Source organism: Mus caroli, unplaced genomic scaffold, assembly GCF_978045245.1.
Source record: "Mus caroli unplaced genomic scaffold, Mus_caroli_1 scaffold_16, whole genome shotgun sequence".
Taxonomy (NCBI): domain Eukaryota; kingdom Metazoa; phylum Chordata; class Mammalia; order Rodentia; family Muridae; genus Mus; species Mus caroli.
The window spans coordinates 9,569,979-9,597,864 of NW_028227271.1; the positions used below are offsets into that span (position 1 = coordinate 9,569,979).

Here is a 27,886-nt window from a genome sequence, read left to right on the forward strand (position 1 = left end):
AAATACTGATGCTGGAACTGAGGGCTTAGTACCTTCCATAAAACGGAAAAGCGTGTCAGAGTATGGTGAATGCGGACCACACAGCACCCTTGCTCTACACTATGTTTTATCTTTGCCCCTTGTGTGCAGGTTAGGAAGTTTTCTAAAGGGTTCACAATACTTCTAGGATGATGAATTTATTGTAACTAAGCAATGTGACTACTGGTAGCCTGATCAGAAAGAATAGTGGGCCACGGAGATTGTTAATTCTTGTCCCTTGTTTCAGAGCATCAGCATAAGTAGCTGAGTTGACCTGATGGTGCTTTTAGAATGCACCCTGGCGCTGTTCAGTCTGACTCCCAGAAGACAAAAACTCCACACCCCTTAATTCTCTCGTCAGTAATGGGAGTGGGGTAATGCCACCATTAATGCCATGGAAGCTTTTGTAACCACAATATTGTTGACTACAGGCTAAAACTGACCACTCATCAGCTTCTAGAAGAGATGTGGATTTATCCCAGGTAACTAAAATGTCACATATTTCACCAAAACCCAACATTCCAAAGGCGCATGAAGGAGAAGAGAACAGACCTCCAGATCAAAGGAATTTGTCAAGAAAATGCTGTTATACAGCCACCGAGTAGAGAACATGAGATCAAAGACTTCCAAAGAGAAGACTGCCACCATCTGCAGAGAAATGGTGAAGTCTGACTCTAATTCCAGAATAGCATTCATCTGTCGTTTGTCCAACATCTACCAGTCACAGACACCCATGTGCTGAAGTTACCTGCACATGGTCAATAGAAAACAAGCATTTAAAAATGGATGGATGGATGGATGGATGGATGGATGGATGGATGATGGTAGATGGATTGGTGGGTGAATGATGGTAGATGAATAGATGAATGGATGATGGTGGATAGATGGATGATTGATGGATGGATGGACAGATGGATGGATGGATAAGTAGATGGATGAATGGGATGGGTGGGCAGATGTATGGATGGATGAATGGATGGGTGGGTAGATGGGTGGATGGGTGGATGGATGGATGGATGATTGGATGAACGGATGGATGATTGATAGATGAATGGATAGATGGATGGATGATGATGGATGGATGGGTGGGTATATGGGTGGGTGGATGCATAGATGGATGGATGATTGGATAAACAGATGGATGATTGATGGATGAATGGATAGATGAATGATGGATGGATGGATGGATAGATGGATAAGTGAGTGGAGAGATGGGTGGATAAGTGGATGGATGGATGGATGGGTGAATGGATGGGTGGGTAGATTGGTGGGTGGGTGGATGGATGGATGGGTGGATAAATGCTGAATGAGTGGATGACTGATGGCTAACAGAGTAACCTTGGCTGACAGAAACATACCAAGTTCCCATTCTAGAGAGATTGGACCATGGGTGAAGGTTACTGATAAGGGCCCTGTTTCTGATGGTTTTCTTGTAAAGGACAAATGTTAAGCCCTTTAAAAGATAATACTTTTTTTAAACTAAAAGAGAAAATTAAAGCAGAGAAAGCTGACAGGGAGCACTGAAGGCCACGAAGTCAGGGGACCAGACCTAGTGTGCTTCAGGAAGTGCAGGGTATCTGAGGAGGAGGGTAAGAAAGAGAACAGGCCTGATAGCAGACTGAGGCAGAATGAAGCAGGGCCATGACACTATCCCCTGCTGTCACCAGGGTCACAGGGCCTGCCGCTCCAAACACTCTGCAGGAGGACAAAGGGAAGAAGCAGAGAAGCTCATGAGGAAGACAAATGCCCCGTGAGAGACAGGTGGTGAAAAACAGGTTGAGGTCTAGGCAGTTTACAAAGCTCTGCTTCTAGAAACATTAAGAAGAAGGTGGAGGAGGAGGAGGAGGAGGAGGAGGAGGAGGAGGAGGAGAAGAAGAAGAAGAAGAAGAAGAAGAAGAAGAAGAAGAAGAAGAAGAAGAAGAAGAAGAAGAAGAAGCAGCAGCAATGAGGTTTACCAGTAGACTGGATGTGGGGAGGGATGGATGGTCCAGGCAAAAATCTAGATGAAAGCGCCATTTTCTGAGCTGGAAAACAGATTTCCTGAGGTAAACAGAACTTCAGCAGATACAGAAAATACAGTTGATATTGACGTTTTCTGTGATTCGTATGTGTAGGGCTTGGAAAACACTTATTTTTCTCACGTATTATCTCAATTAGTCCTTACACCAACCATCTGGTAAGGACACAGAGATTCAACAAGGCATACTCTGCCCATGGCCGTGTTGTTGCCAACGGATACCAACAAGCATACCCGCTTCTATGCAGCCCAGATGTACGTGCTCCAGTTAGCATTGCGTTCCCATCTACGAAGGATGGGAAGACCCAGACCTACTAATCACTCAGCGCTTTCTGATGGTGAGCAGAAGAACACACAGACAAGATAGACAGACGGGTAACAGGCCAGTGTCTTGGGGGAGAAAGGGAGGATTCATCTCCAGAGAGAGTTTGCAGTCCTTGAATGTCCAACTCCGTAAAAGGAGAGACGGAAGAAAAGTGGATAAGCCAAATCTGTATATATTTCCTGGACCGGACCTAGGCAAGGATGGGCCTCAAGAGAAACACAAACCTTTTCCTCCAACTGATAGCTAAGTGGACGCGTATGAGAAGCTCTGCGGGTGGAGGCAACCCTTGACTGTCAAGGTTCTGAGTTCCATCCCTTTCACAGCAAAACCAAACAAGCCAAGGACAGGTGCGGGGAGGAGCAGAGCACTTTGTATAACCCAGCACCCATGACAGGTTTTATCATCGTGCAAACACCAATCACAGAAGTACATCTGGGGCCCTTGCTTTCAGTCCCGTCCAAAGACCACACAGCCTTTGAAACAAAGCAAAGCTTTGGCAAGCAATCAATGTAACCACCTAAGTGCCTCTGGATCCCGACCTGGATGGGATCTGTGGTACCCAACTAATTTGCAACATCACATGAGTAAATCACGTCCTTTCTCGTCACATTGTAGCAAAGTTTTGTAATTTTCCTCCTCCGGTGTTTTTATCCTTGCAGACCTTGGGACATCGATCAAAGCAAGCCTTTTAACCCAAAAGCGAAGAGCAAAGTTGGTTTGAAGGTCTTCCAGAAAGACAGCATCCCAAGTGTAATGGTGAGGTGGGGACCAGCCCATAAGTGTAATGGTGAGGTGGGGACCAGCCCATCCTATTGGGTTATAAAGTGGAGACGTGACCATTGGACTGACCCTTTAAGGAAGCACAGACTGCCCTTCGGGCCATTTGCTTGTCGAGATCTTACTCCAAGACAACAAAACTCAACGGGCTGATAAAGTTCATTCAAGCCCGGAGTTAACTTTTAAATGACTGGCAGTTTAAAGCAAATTAAGGAAAACTGATGGGTACTTTTTTTTTTTTAATCACAAGAATTATATGGAGAATGAGAGAGCAAGCAGTGGCGAACGGCTGAGTCAAAATCCCCAGTTGCTCTTAAACTACAAAGGTTGAGGGAATAGAAAGATACTATATCCAGATGGATCGATTGATCGATCAATCAATGGATGGATGGATGATAGGATAGATACAACAAAAATAGTTTTTACATAGATTTTACCACTATATTCAGTAAATTACAACTTGCTACAGAATACAAATCAAACCATAAAAGCTTCCAAGACTGGGGTGGGGGTACCTCATATTTTACATACTTCAACTCTGTTCTTTATGTCCATACACTAATATCAAGGTAAGTATCGCACACACACATACACACACACACCGATGTTCCACGGAGGGTAGAATGAATCATAGCAGGCTAGATGTTCTCTCACGGGTCACACACAGCCGCGGGCCTGTGGTATTTTTCAAAATAGAAATGGAAAACTAGTTTTTTTAATTCAGTCACGATGGAGTTCGCAAACACACAGGCCTTCCCATTTCCTTCCCGAAAGGACACGGAGGAAAAGCAACCTGTTCCTTTCCCTGGCAGGCAGGCAGCCGGGGGCTTGGGTCCCTGCGCCCCGGAATCGGTGGAGCGGGAAAGTTCGGGCTGCCCGTGGCCGGTCCCCCAGAACCTCGGCTGGCTCGGTCCCCGCCCGGCTCCCGCGTCCCCGCGGGGCCGCGGGCCCGCGGGGCTCCGGCCTGCCTGTGCGCCCGGGACTGCGGGCCGAGGGCTGCGGGCCGCCGCGTACTCACCGGAGGGCGCGCGGCTCGGCCACCGCGGCGGACGCAGGACGAGCGGCGACACGGGCCGCGGCGCGCTGCTGTCACCCGGCTATAAATACCGCGGCCCACGCCGCCGCCTACGCTGGCCGCCCTCGCCGCTCCCGCCGCGCCGCAGAGTCGGCCCCGGACCGCGCCGGGCACATGCCGCCCCGCCCGCCCGCCGCGCCTCTGCGGAGCCAGACCGGACCGGACCGGGCGGGGCGGGGCAGGGCACGGCAGGGCACGGCAGGGCAGGGGCGCTGCGGCGGCCTAGGGAGAGCGCCACCCGGTCACCGCCTGCTGGAACCGCATCAGCTGCACCCTGCGGGGAACCTGCGCCGCGCCAGCAGCTGGGACCGCTAACTTTCTAAGGCGACCTCGGTCACACAGCATCCCTGCCTGCGGCTGAGTGAAGGGTTGGGGTGGGCAGAGGGTCTCTCTCTCTCTCTCTCTCTGGAGAGAGAGAGAGACGTGTGTGTATATGTATATATATATACACACACACACACACATATATATATATGTGTGTGTGTGTGTGTGTGTGTCTAGAGAGAGAAAGAGACACACACATATGTGTGTCTGTGTGTCTGTGTGTCTGTCTGTGTATATGTATATGGGTATATGCATATATATGTATGTGTATCTCTGTGTGTGTCTGTGTATATGTAAATTTATATGTGTATATACATATATATTTATGTGTCTGTGTGTATATGTATATGTATGGGTATATGCATATGTGTGTATCTCTGTGTGTCTGTGTATATGTAAATTTATATGTGTATATGCATATATATTTGTGTATGCATGTATATATATTCACATATGCATGTACACATACATATATATGTGTGTGTGTCTGTGTGTATATGTATATGTGTATATGCATATATATGTGTATGTATCTCTGTGTGTATGTACATATGTAAATGTGTCTGTACATATGTAAATTTATATGTGTATATGCATATATATGTATGTGTATGTGTGCATATATCTTCACTTATGTGTGTATACATACATATATGTGTATGTATATATAGATGCACACATATGTATATATGTAAATATGTGTGCCCATATAGACAGATTGGTACATGGCTGTGTCTCTGTATATATGCATATATAGATAGTTGTCTGTACAGAAATAGTGTGTGTACATAGATACATACACACACACATAAATACAAATATACGCTAATGTATACACTACACAAATATGTGAGCACACATACACTCATGCATACATGTATACATAAGCACATCTCCCCAATGCTTGTCATTGGTGTGGGTTGTCTAGTTCTCTGCAGCATGTGTCAGGAGGAACCTTTGACCTGGCCTGAGGAACCCCTCTCTTTCCTCATGGATGTCTGCTGCTTACTCAGCCCCTAATAGCAACCGCTACCTCAGCTTGCTGGCTGCTTTAATGTGTTAAACGTTGCTATATCCAGCATGCACATAGCTAGCTACTGCATACTGACAGCTGGTGCTAATGGGAATGATCACAGTCTGTACAGCGAAATGGAAAGGGAGGTCATTCTTGGGTGCCAACAGCAGCACATTTAGGAAGGCCAGGGCAACCCTTTTCCTGGCTGGACTAAGGATTCAGAAGTGAGTTTTAGGAAGCAGAGGCAGCTGCGATATCTGCGGACTTGAAGTGGCCATGGAGAGCAAGTCCTAGGGGCTCTGCTGTCCCTCCTGCTGGCTTCACATTTTTGCAAGTGACAGTGGTCATAGTTTATTTTCTGGAAACTGTGGCTTAGCAAGTCTCTTTCATGGTGCGTCTACAAATTTCTTTGCGTGCCTCCCATGTCAGCATTCTGTGCATTTCACCGTGATATTTGGTTTTTACTTTTTTTTTTCCAGTTTATTTTTAACTCTCCACCACCACCACCACCATCATTCTTTGAGCTGCCTGGAGGCAGAGACAAAATCCTACCATTCCCCCCTTACTACCCAGGGAACTCCAGGAATGGTTCAGTGAGTTAGAGATTACTTTCTCAGATGGATTCTCAGACTCTACTGCGCTTTTACTATTATAATTAGGATTCTTTCCCCCCCAAACAGGTATTAAACGGTGTAACTGTTTTCATGTGTACTCTGTATGTCGTGTTTTCCTGTTCAGTAAGTCCAAACTTGGAAATGCGGCTTTCTCCAGCTTTCTCCAGCTTTCTCCAGCTTTCTCTAGCTTTCTCCAGCTTTCTCCAGCTTTCTCCAGCTTTCTTCAGCTTTCTCCAGCTTTCTCCAGCTTTCTCCAGCTTTCTCCAGCCTCGGTTGCGAGTTTGTTGCCTTTACCTCTAGACCATTCCTTATCTAGTCGTAACTTAAGGAATACGCTTGGGCGTCTGGGGTTCCGTTCTCCAGCCAGCCACGTCAAGGAGAAGGCCTGAGACAACCTTAGTATGAGCACCCCGTCTTTACCTCCTCCCAGAAGCTAACAGGCTTTACTTGGGCAGCCATCTAGATGCTCTGGGTTCGCCTCATTCAGAGACCTGGCAACACAGCATTCGGCTTGGGTCCTAATGGGTGAATTATAGAGATAAAAGCTCAATTTAAGCCAGGTGTGGTGGCGCACGCCTTTAATCCCAGCACTCGGGAGGCAGAGGCAGGCGGATTTCTGAGTTCGAGACCAACCAGGTCTACAAAGTGAGTTCCAGGGAAGGCTATACAGAGGAAACCCTGTCTCGAAAAACCAAAAAAAAAAAAAAAAGCTCGACTTATTGGCTCACTGACTATGTGTGACAACTGCATGAGGCATAGTTGCGCCCCCGTACCCCCCCCCCCCCGTTAATCTTTCATGAGCAGAGCCCAGCAGTTCACTCCAGATCTCAAAACAAAAAGAGCAAGGACTAGAAAGCCGCCACCATGGTGGCTTTCTGAGCGCACATTTCAGCCTCTCATATACCTTCTCCATCTATCAGGGAGCATGGGGGTTGCATAGTCAGACCTAGAGTGCAGAATGTTGCCATGGATTTTGATGTCGCCACTTGCTAGCAATAGCCCGAGGCAAATTGCTTCAACAGGAATTCCCTGGGTTTGTCTTTCTTCACCACTGAAATGTAGAAATGGTCGAACTTGACAGGGATTTAACGGCCTATTTAAGAGCAGGTCCTACTGAGAACAAAGACCACTGTCCTCCATATTTACTCTGATTCTATCCCAGCATCTACCTCATAGATGCAGTCAGGAGTTTTACCTGACCTCACGTGCATAAAATACCTCTAGCATTGACTAGACAGTAGGTGCTCAATGAATGTTAGTCTTCCTTCCTGTCAAGACTTTCCTCAGAGTCAAAACGATTGATTAAATATAAGCAGTGATTGTTAAAGAGAGAAGGGCTGGAGAGTAAAGACGAAGGGCCATAGACATGGAGACTACACAGAAGCCCCTTCAAAAGTGTTGGTCATCACTGGGTTGCAAAGGCAATATGGCTCAGAGTTTACAAGAGAATCCAAGATGGCATTGCTTCAGATTGCTCATCCTTCCAACCAAATTCCAGTATTAACAGCACCATGCATTGTAGATATAAGTTTAGTAAGCTGGCCACCATTGAAGGCAGAGTGGGGATAAGGACTGATGTCCTCATGATGGTAAAGTTTGCTTGAAAATTTACAGGACTGGGAGCTGCCCAGGAGAGAACACTTACTGGTAACTTTGTGAGGATTCCATACACGTTGGCATATAGGGCAGTAACAAAGGGGGAACCTAAATGTGAGTGCCATTATCCAATAGACTGGACAAGGACTGAAAAGCAAAAGTTAAAAAGGAGGGAAACAAAATATTATCCCGAGTGAGGTAACCCAGTAACAAAAGAACACACATGGTATGCACTCACTGATAAGTGGATATTAGCCCAAAAACTTAGAATACCCAAGATACAATTCACAAACCATATGAAGCTCAAGAAGAAGGAAGACCAAAATGTGGATGCTTCAGTCCTTCTTAGAAGGGGAACAAAATACTCAAGGGAGGTAGAGGATGGGAGGGACTTGGGAGGAAGAGAGGACGGGGAGCAAGAAAAGGGGGGGTGGTCAGGATTAGGTATGGGAGGAGACAAGGATGATACACAGAGGGTTATGGTGGTAGCCACCAGCAAGTCCCAGATGCCAGGAAAGCCAAAGGCTTCCAGAACCCAGCAGGGATAAGATTAGCTGAAATGCCCAACAGAAGGAGGGAGAACCTGTAAAGACCACATCCAGAGGTTAGGCAAGGCTCCCGGATGAGGCATCTTCAAATTTCAACCCAGAATGGCTCCTGTCTAAAGGAAATATGGGGATAAAGTATAGAGCAGAGACTAAAGGAAAAGCCATCCAGAGACTGCCCCACTTGGGGCTCAATCCCATATACAGACCTCAAACCCAGACTCTTGCAGATACCGAGAAGTGCTTGCTGATAGGAGCCTGTTAGAGCTGTCTCCTGAGAGGCTCTTCCAGAGCCTGACAAATACAAAGGCAGATGTTCACAGCCAGCCATTGGAGTGAGCATAGGGTCCCCAGTGGAGGAGTTAGAGAAAGGACAAAAAAGGAGCTGAAGGGGATTGCAACCCCATAGGAAGAACAACAATATCAACCAACCAGACCCCCCAGAGCTCCTAGGGACTAAACCACCAACCAAGGAGTACACATGGAGGGACCCATGGCTTCAACAGAATATGTAGCAGAGGATGGCCTTGTTGGTCATCAATGGGAGAAGAGGCCCTTCGTCTTGTGAAGGCTCGATTCCCCAGTGTAGGGGAAAGAATGCTAGGGCAGTGAGGTGGGGAGTGGGTGGGAGTGGGTAGGAGGGGGAGTACCCTCAAGAAGCAGGGAGAGGGGAAATGGGATGGGGGGATCCAGAGGAGAAACCAGGAAAGGGGATAACATTTGAAATGTAAATACACAAAATATCCAATAAAAAAGAAAAAGAAAGAGAACAAAGGGGGTGGGGGGAGACAGTCAGTGTATACCAGCTCCACTCTTCCTGAGCAAAAGTGTCTATTGTTGCTGCCAGTACCCATGGACACCAGCCTCCAGCTCCAGAAAGCAAGCTGAGCAAACCATGAGAGCAAGCTGTCTCCACACCCACACTTGTCAGGGAGTTTCCATGCCTTCAGCCCTGTACTAAGGCTACATCCTTTGTCTGGGGGCTACAAACTACCAGGTTCTCAGCTTGTCCAATAGGCAGGTGGACATTGTTGGATGACCTAGACATCAATCACACCAGCCAATCTGATAACACAACCCCTAAACTGGATAGTTTTGTGTTTCAACTTGACACAGGCTGGAGTTATCACAGAGAAAGGAGCTTCCGTTGAGGAAATGCCTCCATGAGATCCAACTGTAAGGCATTTTCTCAAATAGTGATAAAGGGGAAGGGCCCCTTGTGGGTGGTGCATCTCTGGGCTGGTAGTCTTGGTTCTATAAGAGAGCAGGCTGAACAAACCAGGGGAAGAAAACCAGTAAAGAACATCCCTCCATGGCCTCTGTATCAGCTCCTGCTTCTTGATCTGTTTGAGTTCCAGTCCTGACTTCCTTTGGTGATGAACAGCAATGTGGAAGAGTAAGCTGAATAAACCCTTTCCCCCCCAACTTGCTTCTCAGTCATGATGTTTGTGCAGGAATAGAAACCCTGACTAAGACACCCCCTTTAAAATTGTGTGTGTGTGTGTGTGTGTGTGTGATGTGTGCATATGTGTTTGAATGTGGATGTGTGTGGGAGTGTGTTGTGAGAGTGCAGGAGCATGCGTGAGTGTGTGTGTGTGTGTGAGAGAGAGAGAGAGAGAGAACAGAAAAAGGTAGAACCAGAAGATAAGAACTGGAAAGTATCATCTCTTGGGTAAGACAGAACCACTGTATTATGAACTCAATGCAACTATAAATGTCAGCACTGGGTCTGCCTAAAATGAACCTGGCAATAGTTAGGCATAGATGGAAGAGGGCTCCGAGGCCCTACTCCTCAATGCTGATCTATTTGCTGATAAATTCCAGGAGAAGGGAAGTCATTGCTTCCTATTGTACACCTATTGATGACCCCTACCAGGCTCCAGTAGATAGTTCCAACCCAGGAGTCACACAAATGTCCCTGGACAAACTAAATGGATCACAAAATACAAAAGTTCTGGGTCTGGGAAAGGACTTGTGGCCAACAGGAGAGGCTGACAGAGACAAGAGAAAATGAGAGAGAGGAGATAGGAGTAATCAGAATGCATAGACACAATATGGAATATGTTAATTGATAAAATTAACCAAAATGTGTCTTAAGGTAAAATCTCTATGTAAAGTCCTATTTGTGAGTTTAAAACTCAGGAACGAGGGTTTGAGTCGTATTGTCTCATCTACCTTCCATGTCCTACTAGCTGAAGAATACAATTTACTGGTGGCTTGCTTGCTTTAAGTAAAAAGCAGGGTCCATATGTCTTCCAGTCATTAGTAGAAATTTTCATTGTGACCAGATTGCGTGCTAAGTAGCCTGTGGTGGTTTGAATGAAAATGGCCCCCATAGGCTCATAGGATGTGGCACTCTTAGGATGTATAACCTTGCTGGAGTGGGTGTGGCCTCCGGTGGAGGAAGTGTGTCGCTAGGGGTGGGCGCCAAGGTTTCAGAAGCTTAAGACAGTCTTAGTGTTTCACATTCTCTTCCTTGATGCCTGCAGATCCAGATGTAGAACTCTCAGCTACCTCTCCAGCACCGTGTCTGCCTGTGTGCCGCCATGCTTCCCACCCTGACAATAATGAATTGAACCTCTAAACTGTAAGCCACCCCCAATTCAATGTTTTCCTTTATAAGAGTTATTGCAGTCATGATGTCCCTTCACAGAGGCAAAACCCTAGTTAAGACGCTGCCCTTTTAAATCAAGAGGAAACCATAGCTGTAAGCTCTGTCAACAGAGACAATCAAGGACACTTGAATCGGTGACTGTGGAGCCCAATTAAAACTCCCTTTAACTTCCAAAAGCTCAATATGTCTGGGCAGTGGTGATTATATACTTTGAATGTAAGGCGCTTGAGTTCCTTATTGCTACATAGGTAAGAATAGCAATTTGAACATGATTTTTATTCTGGTTAGTTTTGTTGTTGTTGTTGTTAGTGGTGGTGGTGGTTTTTTGGTGTTTTGATGTGTTTTATTTTTATTATTGTTGTCATTGTCAACTTGACATAAGCTAGAGGTATCTAGGAAGGAAACCCTCGGTTTGCCTGCAGGCAAGTCTGTGTGGTATTTTCTTGATTGAGGGGATGAAGGACTCTGTGATGTCATCCCTGGGCTTGTTGTGGTCCTGGAGTGTTTAAGAAAGCAAGCTGAGCAAGCCATGAGAGCAAGCCAGTAAGCAGCATCCCTCCACGGCCTCTGCTTGAGCTCCTGCCTCCAGGTCTCTGCCTTGAATTCCTGTCCTGACTTCCCTTTGTGATGGACTGTAAGACATAAGCTGAAATAAAGGCTTTCCTCTGAAAGCTACATTTGGTCATGGTGTTTATCATAGTAATGGAAAGAAAACTAGACCACTCCAGGACAGTTCCTCTGGTATTTCAAAGGTAGTGTCTGGGTTCCCAGAATTCCTCTCATCCATTCTAATTTCAAAAGTCCATTTCTTTAAAAGATTTATTTACTGTGTATACAGTGTTCTAACTACATGTATGCCTGCATACCAGAAGAGGGCACCAGATCTCATTATAGATGGTTATAACCTACCATGTGGTTGCTGGGTATTGAACTCAGGACCTCTAGAAGAGCAGCCAGTCCTTTAACCTCTGAGCCTTCTCTCCAGCCCCATCAAATGTCCATTCTTATTGAACACAGATGTTCTGTATTTCACTTGGAAGATGGCATCACATGTCTGTGGAGCATGGCAGTCTGTGCTCTGTGGCCTTGATTCTGTCATGTGGTCTAGATACTAGGGAACTAAAACTCTATATACACTCACAGCACCACCTTCAGGAGATGTTTGAGGGATTAATGGTGTCTGCTAACTAACTGTGTATGCAGTTCATTTGACAGAGTCATTGCCTAACAGGCATGATGTCCGACTTCCATCTCCAGCACCACAAAAACCAAGTGTCATAGTGTACACCTGTGATCCCAGGATGTGGACACAGGAAGATCAGAAAGTTCAAGTTATCCTTGGCTGTGTAGTGAATTTGAGGCCAGTCTGGAATACAGGAGACCGGAAAGAAATGAAAGAAAGAAAGGAAGAAACAAAGAAAGAAACAAAGTAACAACAACAACAAAATCCAAAACAAAGAAACAAAGAGTTAATTAATTTTATACTTAGCATTTGGTCTGATACTCATTAAGTTGTCCTCAATGTTACCATACTTAAGATGTCCCCTTGTCCTGCTTAAAGCCTGCAGGTCCCACAGACTTCCTTCAACTAAAGAGCTGACTCACTCAGCTCTGTGCACATAAAGGGCAGGACAAAGAGACTTTTCTGAGCAGTCTTTAAAACAAAGGAGTCATTCAAACAGTGAGCCACCCACCATCCTGCCAGAAGTGGAATTCACCTGCTTTAAGGCTATTGCCTGCACTCACAGGAGCTTCTTACAGGAACCGAATAATGGCAATAGCTCCTAAAGATAGCCACTCATTCCTCCTGTGACCATGGTGCTTTTTACTAGCTCCTCCTGTCTCCAATGCCCCTCCCCACGCATGTCTCAGTCCTCCCCAAGGTGAGAACTGCTCGCTCTCTCTCTCTCTCTCTCTCTCTCTCTCTGATGTGATTGCTGATTTTAAAAGATAAATGTGCCTATGAGCAGCTTCAGAATAGCTCTTCCTAGTTTAGTTTCACAATATAGATGTTCTCCCCCTCCCCCATAAAAGCATTCCTAATAGGCTCTTGTTAAAGAAGTTTGGTAGATCCTGGTAGATCCAAAAGAAGGGTGAAGGGAACTTTATTAAAAAAACAATGCAAAAACCACAACAAGTATACTGGCTGTCAAGTCAAGAGCTCTCTACTTCTGACAAAGATCCAGACACCTTGTCCAATCAATACATCTAGCTAAAGCAACCAGTCTATCAGAGAACAAGGCACTGAGTGTTCAAAGATAAAAACACGGGCCCTCCTCAGAGAGCTCATGCTCAATAGCAGACCAGGGATGGCTTATGATCACTGTAAGCACTAGTTAGAGACTGTACCATCACAGGCATTTTGCCACCAGGAAATGGAGAGAAACGGAATGGAGAAATAAAGCTATCTTAAGGAATTGCTGCAGAAGGCCGGATGATGAAGGAAGCACTGGAAACTAAGAATTTACATGCAGAGAAAGAAGGAAGAAATAAATTATGAAAACAAGACATGCCAGAAATCACAACAAATGCCCATTGCCCAGAAGACTCAAGCGCATGCTGAAGAAGTTAGAAGATAAGGAAGAGGGTCACGTGGGGAGAGTAGAAGCCAGTGGCAGCAGGAGTGTGGTAGGCTGTTCTAAGGCTCAAAGCTTCATGGGAGGTGATGAAATATATTATTTGGAGAGGTAGGAAAAGCCAGAATGACAGTGGATTTCTTTGGTCTAGGCATTTTATCAGGAAGGGGTGGGAGATGGAGGCAAGGTGGAGGATTGACACGAAAGACATGAGCAATAATTGGCACCATGAATTTTAAAAATGAAAGAAGTGAAAATTATTTGTGTGTGTATTTGAAGATCACGGTCCTCTTTCCTGTAGCTATGAATTGCAAAACAGTGACCCTTGCCCTTTCCCCGTGGCTAGAAGAGTCCATCTCTCTGTCCCTTTTTGGGGACACCAACCCCTCCTAACATTCCAACAAAGAGACTCTTCTGATTTTCCTAGTCTTAGGATTCCCTGGAATCTCTTCTCCACTACAGCTACAGGCTCGAAGACCTGGCTGGTCCATTCTGCAGAGTCAGAGGATGTCATTGATGGGATATCTCAACCACTCATTGTTCTGCTCATCTCAGCATTTGGGAGGCAGAAGCATTCATTGCCTTGAGCTCCGAGTCAGTGTGAATGACATAGCAAGACACCATCTCAAAAAAGATGGCTTTCAGATGGCATGAATCACAAGCTCACAGTGAGCATGCATGGGTATTTAGTTAGCATGATACTTAATTCCAAAGTATTGTAGACAAGTTTGTATTGCAATCCACATAATCTTCTTTAACTTGCTGATATCTCACATTCTTACTTAGTTACTCTTCTTGGATAGTGTGACAAATAACCACAGACTAACTTAAAATCCCAACATTTCCATTGAAATAAATTTGTTTCTAGGGGGTTACTAAGCTCCCCTTTGCTCCTATATATCTATTGGGGGTTTCCATCCCACTTTCGCCTGTACAGTTCCAAAGTAAACAAGACACTTCGATTTATTAACAAGCTGTAGGCACCATGCTGGGTAGGTTCTGAGCTATGCTAATCTCTTGATCTGTTAAATACCCACATAAATGCTCATCACTTGCCAATCTCCCTGGCTGCTTCTGCTCCATCAGGCTATCCTCAGGGTGAATTCATTGTGACCACAAGCTCCTGGTCCATTCTGTCTGCTGGCAGTCTCCTTCTCTCTCTCTGTTTTTTTCTCTTCTTCTCTTGGTCTCTCTCAAGACCCCTCACTTCTAAGTCCCACCCTCCTATCCTCTCTGCCCAGTTAGAAGCCCCAGCCACTTCCTGACCAATCAGGAATTAATGGGGAGCGTTCTTTACAACACATTGATTACACAACACACAAGACAAAACCCAACAGATTTATTTTCCCATAGAAAAGAAAGACAAAATCAAGGTTCCATCAGGACCACTCTGTCGGGGCGGCTCTTGGAGAGGATCTTCGCTTGCTTGTTTCCAGTTTCTCATGGTGGACGGTTTTCCTTGGTTTGTAGAGGCCTCCTATAAATCTCCCTTCATCTTCATCTTGGGCACTTTCTTGTGTCTCTGTGTCCAAATCTCTATCATTGTCCTTCTTGAAAGACAGCAGCCATTGAATTTATAGCATTGTGATTTCACCTTGAGATCTTACTTATTATATACTTGATATAATTGTACATCTTGGGCGATTCAGGAGAAAGACATCCTCATTCTGCCCACTAAGCGTGGGCAAGAATCTTCAGAGGCTAATTTCTATTTAATGCCCTTTCAAGGGTCCTTTTCTTTACTTTCAGCATGTGTGATGAGAGTTTTGGTTTCTTTTAAAATCCAGTTGTGTTTGTGTAAATATGTTTTTGTTTTAATCTCAGGTGTGGGATATGGGGCCGATTCACAGCAGGTGATTATGATTTACCTCGTGCACTAGCAGGGGTGTGATCTTTGCCAGCTGCAGATAGTTTAATTCTGGAGACTCTGGAAAGAGTATGAAAGAGTCCCTAGAAGGCCTATGGAGGTGGCTGTTCCCCATGCTGCTAGTTCATTCCTGTTGGTTCCTGCTGCTGTGATTGCTGGACTGCTGGATAATCTGATGATAAAGTTAAGCTTGCCCTCAGGGAACCCAATGCCCCTAGTCAGCAGGAGGTAGCCTAAAGTGGTCTAAACTTCTTTCTCTCCTAACTTGTGTTGGAGATGTGGAAAGGATTAGGGTGGAATAAGGGTTGGAAGAGAGTCAGAGATATAAGAACCCAATAAAATAGTAATAGTAATATATATATATATATATATATATATATATATGCATGCCAACAGTCATGTAGCTGAGCATCCCCAGACACTTTCTTGTTCATAACTTTAATCTTCTAAATTTGTGCTTTGTTCCCCCCAGATATGTCTGAAATCCTGTTCGGATAGCTTTAAACTGAATATGCACAAAAAAATGCACTCCTTAATTGAACATGCTTAGGAATGGGCCAACCTGTGTCTGGATGTGTGATGAGAGATCCTTTTAGCAAAAATTCCTACACTTCCTCCAAGGACAGAATTACTTTTGTAAGCCTCCCCTCCAGCTCTCCTTACCAGCTGCCTGCAATCCCTACCCTGTTCTTAATCTGATCCTGCTAACTTTGGCTTTGCATCTCACCAAGATGTCACACCATCACGTCCAGTTGAACTTAGACAATATCCTAGTAGTGTGACTACCTTAGAGTGTGTGCCTTTTATACAAACACAAGCGACTAGGATGCCAACAGATGAAATAATTTTGTGGGGTTGCCATCGCCTGTGCTGACTAAGAGGCTGTTCTGTGGCACACGACTGTCTTCACCTTGGCAAAGCCTTATTTCCAAATGGAAATTCAGTTGTGTCCAATGCTGCTTTGCTGGGGCAAACATGCGAAGGAGTGGTTCCCTGAAGCAGACACAGGTGAAAGGATGTTTTGCTAAAGCAAGCCCATGAAAGAATGCCTGATGAAAGATTCTTCACTAATGATGTGCATGTATTGGTTCACTTTACATTGAGTAAATGAGCTCTGCTTATCTTTGATTCCATTGAGAAAAACACACCAAAAAGCTTCTGGTGGTGTTCTGGCGGCTTCTTGCTACTTCTAGGAACTCTGGCCGATTGGCATGCTAAGAGAGACTCAGGTGCTAAGGCAAGACCTGTGGAGGACACATGATGTTTGGAGGGAGTATAAATAGGACTCAATGGACAGAGACAGGGGTGTGGAGGTGGGGGGAGGGGGAGAGACTTGCATAGCCAGCTTTACAACACTTTCTCGTCCCGTGTCTTCGATGATCTTCACTGATCTTTGCTTCATTGAGAGAGAACTTCTCCTGGTGTCCAAGCTGCTCGTAATCACCCCTGCTGACTCATGGTGATTTGGCTGAGGCCTGGCTGTTTCTGCTAGATCATGCCACCACTGCTGATTCGTGTTTGCTGCCCCGACACTATCGAGCTGGACTGCTGGAATATACATGAAGTGTTTGAGAGTGGATGGAGCTGACTGCTTAGAATGCCAAGGTCCAATAGCTGAACAGTCACAGAAGACTTGGAGAGCTAACGAGTGACTGGGTAGGCATGCTGGTGCCTGCCACACACTGCATGCATTTTGAATCCTAGGCCACACCCACCAAAAGTTCCAGGGGAGATATATGCTTGGGAAATTAAGTTGATGCTACATTTCAATGGCAGAAAGACTATAGAGGGTGGGGATGCAATTCTGTTGGTAAAATGATTTCTTAGAGTATGTGAGTCCTTGAGTTAGATCTCCAGACTTGAGTCAACTCAGTGTGGAGGTGCATGTCTATAATCCTAGTACTTACTTGAGAGGCAGAGGCAAAGAAATCAGGAGTTCAGTTTTACCCTTGCATACATAAAGTTTGAGGACATCACGACATGATATCGTTTGCTATTATACCGTTTGCTGTTATATTATATACTGTTTCCCCTATTTGATAACTATCGCTAAGATAAAGACTGTGACTAAAAGCAACTTGGGGAGGAAAGGGTTTGCTCGGTCTGCATATCTACATCATAGCCCATCTCTGAGATCACAGGCCACCTCTGAGGGAAGCTAAGGCAAGAACTCAAATAGCAACTGAAGCAGAGGCTGTGAGGAACACTGCTAGATGGCTGGCATCTTCAGTTTGTTTTCTTACACACCTCAGAACCACCTGACCAGAGATTGGGGGGGCTGTGTGGGGGGTGGAGAGGGAGTGTTCTATGTCAATCAAGAAACTATCTCACAGACTTGGTCACAGGCCCATCATATGGAGGCAGTGTCTCAACTGAGGCTCTCTCTTTTCAGGTATCTCCAGCTTGTGTGTACTTGGAAAAGAAATAACAGGTGCACATATATAAAACTTATACACTGGCTTTGAAATAACAATGAATTTGGATGAAGATGACACCAAGTTCGAGATACAGCAGTAGTGGTAATTTCCAAGAAGGGCTGAACATACAGATCTCTGACTCAGGCGAGAATTAGGGCTGAAACCCAGACAAGCCAACATTAGCAATGTAAGTGAGTCACTGTTTCTCACAGTGCCGCCTTGACACCATCTGTGTGACAGTAAACTGAGGTGAGGTGTTAGCACCCCAGGATTCCACCACTGAATCAGAAGTTCTTCGGGCGAGCTTAGTAACCTTCATTTTAATACATCCCTGGTGATTCATTTGTTCGTGAAAGCTGGAGAAACACAGGTAGAAGGAATTACTGTTTTTAACCATGCGTTTAGTTATCGTGCAAAATAAGAGGTTTCAGTATAAGATCTTTGTAGAGCATATCTTGTCTCTTGCTCTTATCTGCTCACCTTGCTGTCTTCTTCCATCCCGTCTTCCTCTTGCTTGTCTCTTTTCTTCACATAAATGGTCTCCTTTCTGCATTCTTGCTACATATGTATGTGTATATATGCAATATAATATATTAAAAATTATATATATGTGTGTATATATATATAACACTATACATATATATGTGTGTGTGTGTGTGTGTGTGTGTGTGTGTGTATAGTCTTTAAGTCCACACTCTGCACAGAAGAAAACACATAATAGCCTTCTTACCCCTATTTCTCTCTCTTGTTCCCCTCTCCCATCTCCCTCAGACCTCTCCCTCACACCTTGTAGAAGAAATTGTTGGTGTTTCCTGCTGTAGATAAAGTTGCCTAAGGGGCAGAGAAGCAGTCAGGGAACCACTGCCAACATATTTCTCTGATACAATTCAGTCTTTTGACCATGTATTAAGACCATCTCCCCCACCAGACTCCCAGACAATTGGTCTACAGCAAGGCTTGAAAACTTGCGTCGATGTGGCCCTGTGAATTATTGGTTTTTGACACTCACACTAACTTCAGAAGTTTATCTCAATAGTAAATATTTAAAAACAGCAGAGTTCACATAGTGAAAGGACAGAACTGAATTTCCAGTGTCTCACAAATCATACAAGAACTGACTTTCTAGAGCCTACAGCCATGACGGCGAGCAGCTGGCTGACAAGGTCTCCTTTAGTCATTTACTTACCTGCCCTGATGCATGGACTCTGAGCCATTTGAGGTTTTAAAGACATATATATCTCAAGGGGCTTTCTTACTTGATTCCCTGCATCCCACACACCAGCCTCCTAGCCCTCCTCACCATCCCAGATCCCAAAGTCCTCCGAACTTGACTCTTGGATTTATCCCAACATACAGACCCTATTTCTTGGTGTAGGTTTTAGCATCTTGGGTCCTAGAATCACACAAACACAGTATCCTAAAAGTGGTTGTCCCTCAGACCAAGGTCGAGCCTAGCATTACTACATATCTGTTTCAGGCAGGACAGGATTCTCTGTTCAGTACACGCCAGAGAGGACACCGGTTTCCCAAAGGGAGCCTTGACAAGCTCTAGAAGACTCAGTAAAACTCAGTCTCTCTCTGAAGGCAGCAGAGCTTCCCTGTCTGGATGGATGCAGAGATCTGGGTCGGGGCAGGGCACAGAATTCTGTATGCGATCAGATGGTGAAGTACGAGGAGACGCCTGCTGCTCCATGTAATGAACTTCTGGTGCCTGCACCATCTCTCTCACATCATCACATTCATTTTGAAAATATCAAGATTAGATATGTACAGATTTTTGGTATTTTAGTACTGTGAGGGTTTATACATACATGCATACATACACACACACATATGTGTATATAATTCAACTTATTCATTTTACATCCCACTCATTGGCCCCTCTCAGTCACCCCCTTCCACAATCCTTTCCCCCATCCCCTCTCCCCTCCACCTCTGAGCAGATGGGGGCCACCCTGGGTATCCCCCACTCTAGCACATCACATCAAATATGTGTGTGTGTGTGTGTGTGTGTGTGTGTGTGTGTTGTCACTTAATTTGGTGCACAGTGCTTCTTGTGTGCAGTAACAAGGACAGTGGAAGATCAGCATTTGAACAGGCCTGGAGAGTAGCTCCTTTAATTATCAGCACATAACCTCTTTTGTAAAATCTCACTGGTACTTTTTAAAAACTGTTTTCATCGTCTTTGTTTTTGCATGTGTGCATGGTATGCATGCATGTTCACTTGTGTGTGCATGCAGGTATACATGCATGCTTGAATCCGTGAAGACCCAAGGTTGATATGGGCTATCTCCCCCTGCTCCTGTTGTTCTCTGCCTGATATACTGAAGCACGGACTCTCACTTGAATGCAGAGCTGACTGATTTAGCTAGTCTGAAGAGCCAGATTGTCCCAGTCTCTCTCCCTTTCTCTCTCTCTCTCTCTCTCTCTCTCTCTCTCTCTCTCTCTCTTTCTCTCTCCCTTCTAAGTATAGACATCACAGGCAGCTGTCACCTCCACCCAACAAGTACATAGGTGCTGGAGACGTCACTGGAGATGTCACTGGAGATGCGAACTCCCATCCTCTAATTTACACTGCAATTTTTTAACCAGCTGAACCATCTCCAAGCCCCCTTATCCCATATCATTTTATTCTCTGTACTTTGAGATGAGCTTTAGATTTACCATATACATTTCTTGATAAATTCACCTTTTGAGCTTGCACAAACATATAAAATATGCAGATGATGTAAACACATAAATATAGGTTAAAGAATGTAGACTTTTTCGTAGCTGTGATGAAAGGATGGACCATTTTGAGACTGCCGTATCCAGGGATCCATCCCATAATCAGCTTCTAAACGCTGACACCATTGCATACACTAGCAAGATTTTGCTGAAAGGACCCAAATATAGCTGTCTCTTGTGAGACGATGCCGGGGCCTAGCAAACACAGGAGTGGATGTTCACAGTCAGCTATTGGATGTATCACAGGGCTCCCAATGGAGAAGCTAGAGAAAGTACCCAAGGAGCTAAAGGGATCTGCAACCCTATTGTTGGAACAACATGATGTACTAACCAGAACCCCGGAGCTCTTGTCTCTAGCTGCATATGTATCGAAAGATGGCCTAGTCGGCCATCAATGGAAAGAGAGGCCCATTGGACTTGCACACTTTATATGCCCCAATATAGGGGAATGCCAGGGCCAAAAGAATGGGAATGGGAGGGTAGGGAAGTGGGGGGCGCTATGGGGGACTTTTGGGATAGCATTGGAAATGTAATTGAGGAAAATATGTAATAAAAATATCAAAAAAAAAAAGAAAATACCTAATAATTTTTTTTTTAAATTATAAAAAAAAAAAAAAAAGAATGTAGACTTTTATCCAAGCCTGGATTCAAATTCTTCTCTGCTGAACACTTTGGGAAACAGACCAACAAAGATCCTGTCTACATTTTTTAATTTATGCTACACAGTTCATGGACAATGCTCAGGATGGAATGAAATGGTACAGGCAAGCATCTGCCACACTCTGGCATACACTCTAGTTCTAGTACCATACATATTATTATTTATTATGTATATTTGCATAATAAATTAAATGTATATTATATATTGTATATACAATATTTTATATAGATATATAATGTATATGTAATATGTAAAATTAAGACAGTATTATTATGTAGCCCTGGCTATCTAGGAGCTCTCCATCTAGACTAGGCTGGCCTTGAATTCACAGAGATCCTCCTGCCTCTGCCTCTGCCTCTGCCTCTGCCTCTGCCTCTGCCTCTGCCTCTGCCTCTGCCTCTGCCTCTGCCTCTGCCTCTGCCTCTGCCTCTGCCTCTGCCTCTGCCTCTGCCTCTGCCTCTGCCTCTGCCTCTGCCTCTGCCTCTGCCTCTCCATCTCAAGTGCTATGCTAAAGGCAAATGCCACCATGACAAGTTCCTAAATGGTGTTTTTAACGTGTGCGGAAGCTCAGAACCCTTGCTTTCTTTGTGGTTATTTCTGTAGTTATTCCAATGAAAAGATAAACAGTATTCAACACTTGCATGATCATGCTCACAGCTGGATCTCCTAACGTATGTTCGTTCTATGCCCTCATGGCTAAGATCTTAGCAATGTAAAACGTAACTATAAAAATGTGCCTTTTCTTGATGGAATACAAATAGCTAGCCATGACCACTGAAGAAAATTCATGTCCCAGACAAATATTCTGGCAAATAATCTTATTTGGAATATAACAACAACAACAACAACAAAGATTTAAATAGGAACCATACATGGTCTGTTTTGGTCAGGCCTCTCACCGATTTAAACATGTGAAATTAACGTCCAGTGCGTACTCAGGGTTCTTCCATGCATATATGGATATGTTAACTAAGGCACAAGACTTGTCCTGTGAATAATAAATGTATTGCACAGAAGAAAACTTAGTCCAACTTAACCTCCAGAATTCTGTAGTTCAATATAATTTATGTCCTAAGACATCTTATTCATTTGGTGCATTTATACTGATTGTGGAAAGGTAGGTCTGGCGAATGTTTGTCTTTTTATCTTTGTATGTGTATTCGTGACTTTCTCGGTCTTAGGAGTGGGCCATCTCTTCCTTCTTCTGTCCCCTATGAGAGGACAGGATGCATGAAATTACGTAGCTGTAGACTACAAGAGGGCTTGCTGCATACCTGTCCACAATGATATTCGTTCTGCAGCAACACATGCCTACAAGTATATGCTGTAAGATCTAGAAGGCTAGGCTCTCTGAAATGAATGTACAATGAATGAATAATGGGGTCTTTTTTTAGTTTTCATAATTTTAACGTGATAATTCAACTGTCCCTATCTGGGGACAATGACCAAATAAAACCAAAATCTAGTACTGTGAAATACAACTCTTTTTCTAGAATTCAAAATCAGCCTCCAGAGTTACTCGCTATTGAACCTATGATAATCCAGGCTATTATAACCGGGAAATCAATGCCGTTTAGACAATCCCTTCTGTAATATTATAAGGGGAAATGCGATACTGCTCTGAGAAACAAGATAGGGAAGTTCGTCTTACAGTAGAGTCTGTCACCGATCTAGCTTTTGAACTGAAAATCAGGAAAGCCTGCAGGAAACAACTCAGAGACAGGTGGAAACAAAGACTCGGAGGTAGGTGGAAGTGACGACTCCTGGAGACAGGTGGACTCATGAGGCCACTTTCCATTCTCCTCTGGGTAAAGCCCAGAAGCAGAGAGCCGAGTTAAAGATCTCGGAAGACTGCGTGGAACACTCCCTAGGACATAGGTTATTAGATCACAGACTGGTTCCACTAATTCTCCCTACGGTCGCCCATCAGCTGCTGTGACTTAAGGTTGCTTCCCCTATATTTCAGCACCTTGGTGGAGTGAGGCCCTGCTCAGAAGTATTTGCAAACTGAAAGAATAGATGGTAGGAAATAAGGAAAGTTACAGAGAGAAACGAGAGAGGCGTGTGGTCCTTTAAAATGCCATGGAGACAACTCTGTCCCTTTATTAACATTTTATCAAAATGTGAACCAAGGCCATAAAAGCATGTTTAAACATTAAGATTAAGGAAAAACAGAGTTTTTTTTAAAGTAAGCTAAGAAGGGTGGCAATGAAGATATGACTAGAGATCACATAAATTAGCAACAAAAATATAATTAAAAATTTTATTTTATTTTTAGGAAATAGAATGAAAAATGTCCCCAGCGCTTACTTAATGGGTTTTCTACTCCCGTGGGGAACTTAATATTCACAGAAACACTTAGGACCAGCCATAAGAAATTGGGTAGAAACACAATCTATTTGTATAACTTTACCTGTCCGTTTTCAAGTACAGATAGGAAGAAAAAAAATGGGAGTTCTTTTTCATTTCAGCAACACAATGGGGGCACAGTTAAGAGTCTCCTAATGGCCACAGTGAAACCTTCTACCCTGCACTTTCAAACTACTAAGGGCATATATAGATCTCTGCTGCAAAACAAAACAAGATAAGTAAACTAGAAAGCACACATAGGTTTCTCTCTGCTCATGCTCCTCTTTAGAAATTAGCAACCTCGCTCAAGACAAGCAGAGACGTGGTGGTTCTAAATTTAGCTCATAAAATTAATGGCTCTGAAGAAAAGACTCTCACACTTGCATGCATAGAGCTGACAGAAGCAAATTTTATGCAAATAAGGAACAAGAAAATACCTCAGTCAATTTCTGGTCTTAGAAGAGACTGAATCTTGTCAGGACAGATGAGTGGAATCCACAATTCAACATGGAACTCTGGGACAACCAATTCATCCATTAACATAATTTATGGTTTGAAAAAGTTGATTTTTTTTAACTCAAAGAAATGGTGTGGTTTCTTGTTAGTTGACTCCAACATATTTAAATCATGTAGTGGGGGATGCTCTCAGTGCTGTCAGCTTTACAAAATTCCTAAGCCATCCTGGTTATTTAAGACCATACGTTTGAATTTTGGTCTTGTCAAGTCAGGAGCATTCCAAGTGGAAATAAATGGATATTTTCAATATTACCCTCACCTTTATTCCCCCATTTAATGACAATCTGACATTATGTTGTAAAAGCATGAGTTCGCAGCAGAAATCTGTTCTCTTAAATGACAACTTGTCTATTCGGTTACTTCAACACAGACCTGGAAAGATTTCTTTCCCAGGGTAGATTCCTAGGCACGGCTTGTAGTAAAATTGCTTTCTCCGGTTGTTTAGAACCATATGCCTTTTGTTTAGTTCTATCTCTGCCTGACACTCAAGGAGAGTATGTCAGGAGCAATATTTATATTCATCTAGATGTGGGCCTTATCATAACATCTTAACCTGCTCAGAATGACCAGGACGCCTGAGTGGCCCTGGCAGGCTAGAGAACAGAATCCAGTTTTCAAATTTCTTCAATTTATTTTAAACACTTAGTGGACTTGGGGTTAGATAAATTTTTAATCAGTCCATTGCACATAGAACCAGCGTAGCAGATGCCGGAGGAGTTAATGCAGAGGCTGCACCATAGTTTGGGGGACAGGTGGTGGGCTTTTTTTCTTTAATAACTTAAAAAATGTTACAGGTTACACAGACAGCAGCACCCCACAAAGGTCCTGTGTTAAAGGCCTTGGTCACCAGCTGGTGGCAGTGTTGAGAGGCGATTGGATCAAGAGGAGTCTGACTTCAACAATGTGTGTTAACCAATTGATACAGAACTGGAGGCTGACTTCAAAGCACCAACAGGGCCTCCTCCTGGCTCAGAGTGTTTTCAAGGTGACACTAAGTCACACCCTTCTGCCATGATATTCTACCTCAACAGAGGCCAGATCCTTGGAACTGAAATCGTCCCTGCTGTTTTCCCATCTCAGTGATAAAAAACTAGAATACGGACACTTGCCTTTGAGAACCTCCCGCTCCTGACTAATTCTGAGAGGATAAAACAACCCTAACACAGTCACTTTTAGAAACCCAGGACGTCCGATCAAATCGTCAAAGAGCTATCTGGACTAGGATGGTTGAGTCTTTGTTTGTTTGAAACTACATTCCAGATGCAGAGCTGACCAAAACCTCTGTTCTTTCAGCTACATTTTATCCCATCCTCTTTGCCAGGCACGCGCAGCTAGTGGACGGAAGGTAAGTGAAGAAAGCAGAAACCGTCATATTTTAGGAAAGATCGAAGGGACGAGGATTCTTAATGAGCAGAACACCTCTGCCAGCCATGACCGCCCACAAGCCAAACTGTAGTGTGTGGACCTCCTCTACTGCGCCACCTTCCCAGCGAGCTGGGAAGCCCCCAGCTCATAGCTAGAGTGCTGTATAAGGTGGTAGGCACGGCTTTGATTGTATAACATTCACATAACATTCACAAAATTAGTTATTTTCACCTTTCTTCCAAGCAAAGCAATCGGTATGGGTAGAAGTCCCACTCAACATACTGAACATTGAGACCCCCTCGGGACGACCCCTGTTCGGTGTGGGGCGGGGGCGGGGTAAGGTCGTGATGAGCTTAGGATGTGCAAACAAGCAGAGCTTCCACTCAAGCGTCCCAGAATTTGGCACACCAAAGTTTAAAGCCATAACCATTTGAAAAGTACAGCGCAGATTCGGGAGGCAGACTGGACATACGGGAACGTCACTCCTTTTCTGTCTTGCTCGGCCTTCCCATTCTGGTTCACAACCAGCTATCTGGCCTCGCTATCATCATGGTCTTCTGTGTTCAGAAGTGGCACTGCTGTGAAGACTATTCCGCAGGCGTGTAAGAGTGACGAAATGTTGATTGCCCAGTCAGCCAGCAGTTTTTTTCCACTTGGTGCTTGTGGAGAGGCACTCCTTTGGTTTATAGCTATTGTAGCATCTTTGCAGCCTGTTACTGCTTATGGCTCTGGGCTCTTCACCTTGTATGCTACCTGACACCTTCACTCCTACCAAGTGACCTACTTTTCTCTTCAGGGTCCTGAGCGGCTGGTTCCTGGCATTTTATAAGCAGGCTGCCTCGCCTGAAAGCTTACCTCCCTGTATCCTCATAGCACCTCCTCTTGCCTGCAGCACTTAGCTCTGCTTCAGTTCCTCAGACACTGACACCAGGCGGTTCTGTTGTCAGAACCAAGGCCACAGGCACTGGTGAAACTCAGACTTCCCCGAATCCGTAAATAGCTTTGAACAACCTGCCCCAAGACTTAAAGTCCTTAATTTCTAAACCACTAACAGATTTATATCCAAACATTAAGATATTCAAAATTCAACAGAAATCATACATGGAAACAATAAACACAACATAGTATCAGGCACTTAATATAGTATATAGCATACATATCATATTGAATAAGCATAATAGACTAATAAACAAGTAATATGTGCTTGCAATATGATTATCTGTAAGAATTGCCCCCCCAAACATGTGTAAGATTCATTTTTGTCCCAATTTTTGCAAAGGAAGAAGCTGAGACTTCTAAAAGAGGTAGGTATTTTTTTTTTCTGAACCCTACATCTTGCAAGTGACAGAGTGAGATTTGAACCCAGGAGTATGTGAACCCAGAGCCAAGGTCACTACCCTGAACATTAATAATGTATCAAAAACAACCTTGATCAGGACTTCACTTCCAGCACAGGGCCTGCGGGGCGGGGGTGGGGTGAGGATGGGGGGCAGGGCGGAGTGCAATAAAAGTTTGATGAATCAGTGAGCAAGTACCTTGCTGTGAATCAGTCTACTGGATTGGCTTCCAATTACCTGGTGTCCTAGTTGGCTTTCTGTTGCTGTGATAAAACACTGACCAAAAGCATTTGGCTGGGCTGGGTGTTTCATCTTACACTTCCAGGTCATCACTAAGGGAAGTCAGGCAGGCACACAAGGCCCGGAATCTGGAGGTGGGACCTGAAGCGGAAACCTCAGAGGAGGGTCGCGAATTGCATTGTTATCTCTAGCACTCTCAGTTGGCTCTCTTAGACCCCAGGTCCACCTGCCCCCAAGTGGCACCGCCCACATTTGGCTGGCCACTCCCACGTCAATCCTTAACCGAGAAAATTCCTCAGAAGTAAGCAGACAGGCCAGTCTAATTCCTCAGGTGAGGTTCCTCCAGTTTGTGGAATGTAAGGTGGACCTGTGAGGCCCTGACCTGGTTAGTTCGATTAGTGTGGGGGAGGGGTGGGAGGTGGGCGTGGTTTAGAAGCAGAGGATGCAGCACCAGCAGGGGGCCTTGCAGAATCACGGGGGGGGGGGGGGGGGGGTGGGGAAGACAGCAACAAAACAAAGCGCCATAACGGTCAAAGCATCCTGGTGACGTGAACAGAAAAAAAAAAAAAAATGACCCGGTAATGATACAGCACCAAAAAAAAAAAAAAAAGGGTCGCAATGCCTACCATCTGCTAACACGGCCCCTTCTCTCTCCTGTTTACCAACTCTCCTGCAGCGTTACCCAACTAGGCAGCCTCAGAAATGACACTAGGAGCCCCGGAGACTTTCTCACTGGGAACTACTGCCTTCTGAAGGCACTCACACTGAAATCTTCAATGTGCCACTTAACGTGCTTAGAGGTGTGTAACATCACTCATGAACATCACTTAATACTTCAAGTGTGCTTTGTGTTCCAGGCCCGAGCCGTCGTCGAACAGACCATGTTACACTTCAAGGAGTTCTTTATTCCG

The 27,886-nt window shown here is 44.6% G+C and overlaps 1 protein-coding gene across 1 annotated transcript in view; it reads right to left on the reverse strand.

Moving 5' to 3' along the window:
• The window catches only part of Tmem117 (transmembrane protein 117), a 496,189-nt gene extending 491,775 nt beyond the window's left edge, over positions 1-4,414 (reverse strand). Inside the window, exon 1 of the mRNA XM_021183072.3 lies at positions 4,156-4,414. The gene's annotated coding sequence lies outside the window, so the exon portion shown is untranslated. The remainder of the gene's footprint in view (positions 1-4,155) is intronic.
• Positions 4,415-27,886: the final 23,472 nt, after the last annotated feature.